The sequence below is a fragment of the Oratosquilla oratoria genome, chromosome 31 (assembly GCF_046742065.1).
Source record: "Oratosquilla oratoria isolate Oo_2021 chromosome 31, ASM4674206v1, whole genome shotgun sequence".
In the NCBI taxonomy this organism is placed as follows: Eukaryota; Metazoa; Arthropoda; class Malacostraca; order Stomatopoda; family Squillidae; genus Oratosquilla; species Oratosquilla oratoria.
The window spans coordinates 4,351,132-4,357,238 of record NC_134807.1 but is presented as its reverse complement, the minus strand read 5'-3'; positions in this window follow the sequence as shown (position 1 = coordinate 4,357,238).

The following is a 6,107-nucleotide window of genomic DNA, read 5'->3' as shown; positions in this document are numbered from 1 at the left end:
GTCATGTCTCCGATTTGGCCCAAACTTACTCCAGAGGGAGAGAGTCGTCCACAGGGCACAGCGAGGTAGACGTGGGGAACCTGGACCCAAGGGCGAGGTTGTGGCGACCAGCCAAATTTGTTTGTGTTTGTGTAATTTCCCCCTCTCATTTCCGTCTGTTGGCGCCCGTACTTTTAGCCTGAGCAGTATCTAAGTGCGATCCGCAAGAGCCCTGGTGGCCCTCGACCTGTAGCTGAGGTGGTGACCCAATCGGGACAAGTGGCCAAAATGACCCTCAAAATGACCAAAGGGGTTAACCCACGGATTTGGACAAAAACCGTCATGTCTCCGATTTGGCCCAAACTTACTCCAGAGGGAGAGAGTCGTCCACAGGGCACAGCGAGGTAGACGTGGGGAACCTGGACCCAAGGGCGAGGTTGTGGCGACCAGCCAAATTTGTTTGTGTTTGTGTCATTTCCCCCTCTCATTTCCGCCTGTTGGCGCCCGTACTTTTAGCCTGAGCAGTATCTAAGTGCGATCCGCAAGAGCCCTGGTGGCCCTCGACCTGTAGCTGAGGTGGTGACCCAATCGGGACAAGTGGCCAAAATGACCCTCAAAATGACCAAAGGGGTTAACCCACGGATTTGGACAAAAACCGTCATGTCTCCGATTTGGCCCAAACTTACTCCAGAGGGAGAGAGTCGTCCACAGGGCACAGCGAGGTAGACGTGGGGAACCTGGACCCAAGGGCGAGGTTGTGGCGACCAGCCAAATTTGTTTGTGTTTGTGTAATTTTCCCCCTCTCATTTCCGCCTGTTGGCGCCCGTACTTTTAGCCTGAGCAGTATCTAAGTGCGATCCGCAAGAGCCCTGGTGGCCCTCGACCTGTAGCTGAGGTGGTGACCCAATCGGGACAAGTGGCCAAAATGACCCTCAAAATTACCACGGATTTGGACAAAAACCGTCATGTCTCCGATTTGGCCCAAACTTACTCCAGAGGGAGAGAGTGTCGTAATAATACTCGCATCATAAAATATAGTCACCGCTTATATTGATCGTTCTCTCTTTCACCCGTGAATATTGATAACCATAGAAAATGTGATGACACTTTAGAGCAGTGGTTCCCAAACTGGGGGAAATTTGAAGCTACCAGGGCGAAATAATTACACTACCTACTAACTAAAAAAAATCTCTGATGGATTTTCTCATGTCTGAGAGAGAGAGAGAGAGGGAGAGAGAGAGAGAGAGAGAATGCCTGTTTATCAGTATATTTTTACAGTTGAAAAATATATTAGTAAATAGTCACACTGTATTTCAACTACTCTTGCCCTGGTACACATGAAGGGGGAAATCTGGATAGTTGACCTGGGTGCAGGGGGAAATGACAGAAAAAAGTTTGGGAACCACTGGTTTAGAGAGAATGTCATTACGCAGGGGCAACTACAATAAATATAATCAAGACGCCGATATGGCAGCCTCGCGTATCCACTTACTCCTCATGCCGCCTACGTATGCGGCACCGTATGGAAGGGGTTAAGTTGAATAGGAAAAGTCATGTTCATTTCGTCCTGAGTCAGTGAACGTCGAAAATAGTTTTAACATGGTAAGATTCTCGACCACCATGACAGTAGATTGGCTTAAGTTGAATAAGAAAAGTCATGTTAATTTCGTCTTAGTTAACAGTGAGCGTCGAAAATAATTTAACATGGTAAAATTCTCGAGCACCATGACTGTAGATTAGCTTATGTTGAATAGGAAAAGTCATGTTCATTTAGTACTAAGTGACAGTGAGCTGTTGAGACAATTTTACCATGGTAAAATTCTTGACCACCATGCCTGTAGATTAGTATATGTTGAATAGGAAAGGTCATGTTCATTTCGTCCTGAGTCACAGTGAGCGTCGAAAATAATTTTAACATGGTAAAATTCTCGACCACCATGATTGTAGATTAGCTTAAGATGAATAGGAAAAGTCATGTTCATTTCGACCTGAGTCAGTGAGCGTAGAAATAAATTTTAACATGGTAAAATTCTCGACCATCATGACTGTATATTAGCTCAATATGAATAGGAAATGTCATGTTCATTTCGACCTGAGTCAAAGTGAGCGTTGAAATTAGTTTAAACATTGTAAAATTCTCAACCATCATGACTGTAGATTAGCTTAATTTGAATAGGAAATGTCATGTCCATTTTTACCTGAGTCACAGTGAGCGTTGAAATAAATTTTAACATGGTAAAATTTTCGACCATCATGACTGTAGATTAGCTTAAGTTGAATAGGAAAAGTCAAGTTCATTTCGTCTTGGGTGAGAATGAGTGTTGAAATGAATTTTATCATGGTAAAATTCTGGATCATCCTGACTGTAGATTAGCTTAACTTGAATAGGAAAAGTCATTTTCATTTCGACCTGAGTCACAGTGAGCGTCAAAAATAGTTTTAACATAACTGCAGATTAGCTTAAGTTGAATAGGAAATATCATGTCTATTTCGACCTGAGTCACAGTGAGCGTTAAAATAGATTTTAACATTGTAAAATTCTCGACCATCATGACTGTAGATTAGCTTAATTTAAATAGGAAAAGTCATATTCATTTCGATCTGAATCACAGTGAGCTGTCAAGACAATTTTAACATGGTAAAATTCTCGACCGCAATGATTGTAGATAAGCTTAAGTTGAATAGGAAAAACCATATTTATTTCGTCCTGTGTCACAGTGAGCGTTGAAATTAATTTAACATGGTAAAATTCTCGACCATCATGACTGTAGATTAGCTTAAGTTGAATAGGAAATGTCATGTTCATTTCGACCTGAGTGACAGTGAGCGTTTAAATTAATTTTAACAAGGTAAAATTCTCGTCCATCATGTCTGTAGGTTAGCATAAATTGAATAGGAAAAGTCATGTTCATTTCGACCTGAGTCACAGTGAGCGTCGAAATAATTTTAACATGGTAAAATTCTCGACCACCATGACTGTAGATTAGCTTAAGTTGAATAGATAAAGTCATGTTCATTTCGTCCTGAGTCACAGTGAGCGTCGAAAATAATTCTAACATGGTAAAATTCTCGACCACCATGACTGTAGATTAGCTTAAGTTGAATAGGACAAGTCATATTCATTTCGTCCTGAGTCACAGTGAGCGTCGAAAATAATTTTAACATGGTAAAATTGTCGACCACCATAACTGCAGATTAGCTTAAGTTGAATAGGTATAGTAATTTTCATTTAGTCCTGAGTCACGTTGAGCGTAGAAAATAATTTTACCATGGTAAAATTTTCGACCATCATGACTGTAGATTAGTTTAAGTTGAATAGGAAAAGTCATGTTCATTTAGTCCTGAGTCACGTTGAGCGTCGAAAATAATTTTAACATGGTAAAATTCTCGACCACCATGACTGTAGATTAGCTTAAGTTGAATAGGAAAAGTCATGTTCATTTCGTCCTGAGTCACAGTGAGCGTCGAAAATAATTTTAACATGGTAAAATTCTCGACCACCATGACTGTAGATTAGCTTAAGTTGAATAGGAAAAGTCATGTTCATTTAGTCCTGAGTCACAGTGAGCTGTTGAGACAATTTTACCATGGTAAAATTCTCGACCACCATGACTGTAGATTAGCTTAAATTGAATAGGAAAAGTCATGTTCATTTCGTCCTGAGTCACAGTGAGCGTCGAAAATAATTTTAACATGGTAAAATTCTCGACCACCATGACTGTAGATTAGCTTAAGTTGAATAGGAAAAGTCATGTTCATTTCGTCCTGAGTCACAGTGAGCGTCGAAAATAATTTTAACATGGTAAAATTCTCGACCGCAATGATTGTAGATTAGCTTAAGTTGAATAGGAAATGTCATTTCCATTTCGTCCTGATTCACAGTGAGCGTCGAAAATAATTTTAACATGGTCAAATTCTCGACCACCATGACTGTAGATTAGCTTAAGATGAATAGGAAAAGTCATGTTCATTTCGTCCTAAGTCACAGTGAGCGTCGAAAATAATTTTACCATGGTAAAATTCTCGACCACCATGACTGTAGATTAGCTTAAGTTGAATAGGAAAAGTCATGTTCATTTCGTCCTGAGTCACAGTGAGCGTCGAAAATAATTTTAACATGGTAAAATTCTCGACCACCATGACTGTAGATTAGCTTAAGTTGAATAGGAAAAGTCATTTTCATTTCGTCCTGAGTCACAGTGAGCGTCGAAAATAATTTTAACCTGGTAAAATTCTCGACCACCATGATTGTAGATTAGGTTAAGTTGAATAGGAAAAGTCATGTTCATTTCGTCTTGAGTCACAGTGAGCAATTGAGACAATTTTACCATGGTAAAATTCTCGACCACCTTCAAATTACCTTCAATACTGATAAAAGTAAAAAGTGAGTTATTTAAAATTGAAGTAATACAATTTAATTTTAACATAAATTCATTTATAGCTAATAAAATTATACCAATTTGAAATAGAAAGGATAACAATATTTAGAAAACACTTATCAATATCACTAGTTCAGTCTACCTCGCCGTGCACTGTGCCCGACGCTCTCCTTCTGGGATAACTTTGGGCCAAATCGGTCAGTTGCCCATTTTGGTTAAAATTTATGGGTTCACTTTGAGATTTTTTTCCATTTGGGGTCATTATAGTCACCTACTCCTATTTATCCATCATCTCACCCACAGGTCGAGGGCGGTCAGGGCTCCTGTTGGACACTGCTGCTGATTACAATTGGACACTACTCAGACCAAAGGTACTGGCGCCATAGGCAGAAATGTGAAAAATGAGAAAAAAGGCTCAACTTTGGCTGGTCGCCACGCACACGTCCTTGGGTCCAGGGTCCTCCTCGCGCCTATCTCACAGTGTTCAGTGCCGGACTCTCTCCCTGTGAGGTAAGTTTGGGACAAATCGGTGACCTGACGATCTTCGGCAAATTCCGTGGGTTACCCCCTTTGGGTTTTGTTTTGTTTTGGGGTCATTACGGTGACCTACCCCGATTGGGCCACCATCTCACCCACAGGTGGAGGACCACCAGGCCTGCTGTCGATTGCAATTGGACACCACACAGGCCAAAGGTACTGGGCGTGGTAACGTCTCTTTACCCTGTGTAGCGAAGGACACTGCCGCCACGCCAGTTGATACCCGTCTGCCTTACCGTGCGCACCTACTGATTAATAAATGCATGAATCGTTCAACCTGTTTCACTGCTGCTCCCCCGCAACATTGTTTGCAAACATGGTGCAGTGAGTAGGATTGCTTGCGATTGCTTCCAATTTGCAACAATGAAACATGGGACGATACGTGAATCGGTGGCGCGTACGTGATCGTAGCACTGACGGAACTAGACGAATAGGCGACAGTGTACATGCTGGACCGTGAGTGCAGTGCAGTGCAACAGTGTGCATGCTGGACCGTGAAATGTCGTGCGACAGCGTGACGTGCCTTCGTGGACACGTAGTGGTGTGAACAAAGAGGCCTTTCATACATTTTCTCTGGATACTGAGCCTCTCCGCCGACCTCTGCCTGCCGCGAGTGCAATCCGTGCACGGAGCCCAGCTGACCCACGCAAGCCACGCCCACCCAGCCGAGGAACTCGTACAACGCCTCAGCTCCCTCGCTGCAATGTGTCACTGCAGGAGGTAGTGACCAAGTGCCGCTCGCACGAGGCATTGAGGGTGAAAGTCTCGGATGTCAAGGAGGACCCGCATACATGCGCCGTGTCGGGAAGGTTGGCACCTGCCGCCCGATGTCTGATGGCTATCGCCCTCCATCACCTGTCAGCATACGCATCCAAATGCTGCCTGATACGGGTGCGGACATCACGGTGATAGGCACTCGGCACCTAGATACGTTGGGGATATCCAGAGCTAGCTTACAGCCGCCGCTCTCGGCGCCGACGTACGTGGCTGACATATCTCACATGCCCCTACAATGGGACGCTTCTGGCCGATCGCCATCCGCCATCTATCAGCATCCGTATCCGTATGCTGCCTGACACAGGTGCGGACATCACAGGGATGGGCACTCGGCACCTAGGCATGTTGGGGATGATATCTAGAGCCAAGTTACAGCCGCCGTTCTTGGCGCCGACGTACGTGGCCGGTATATCTCACATGTCCCCCCCGCAATGG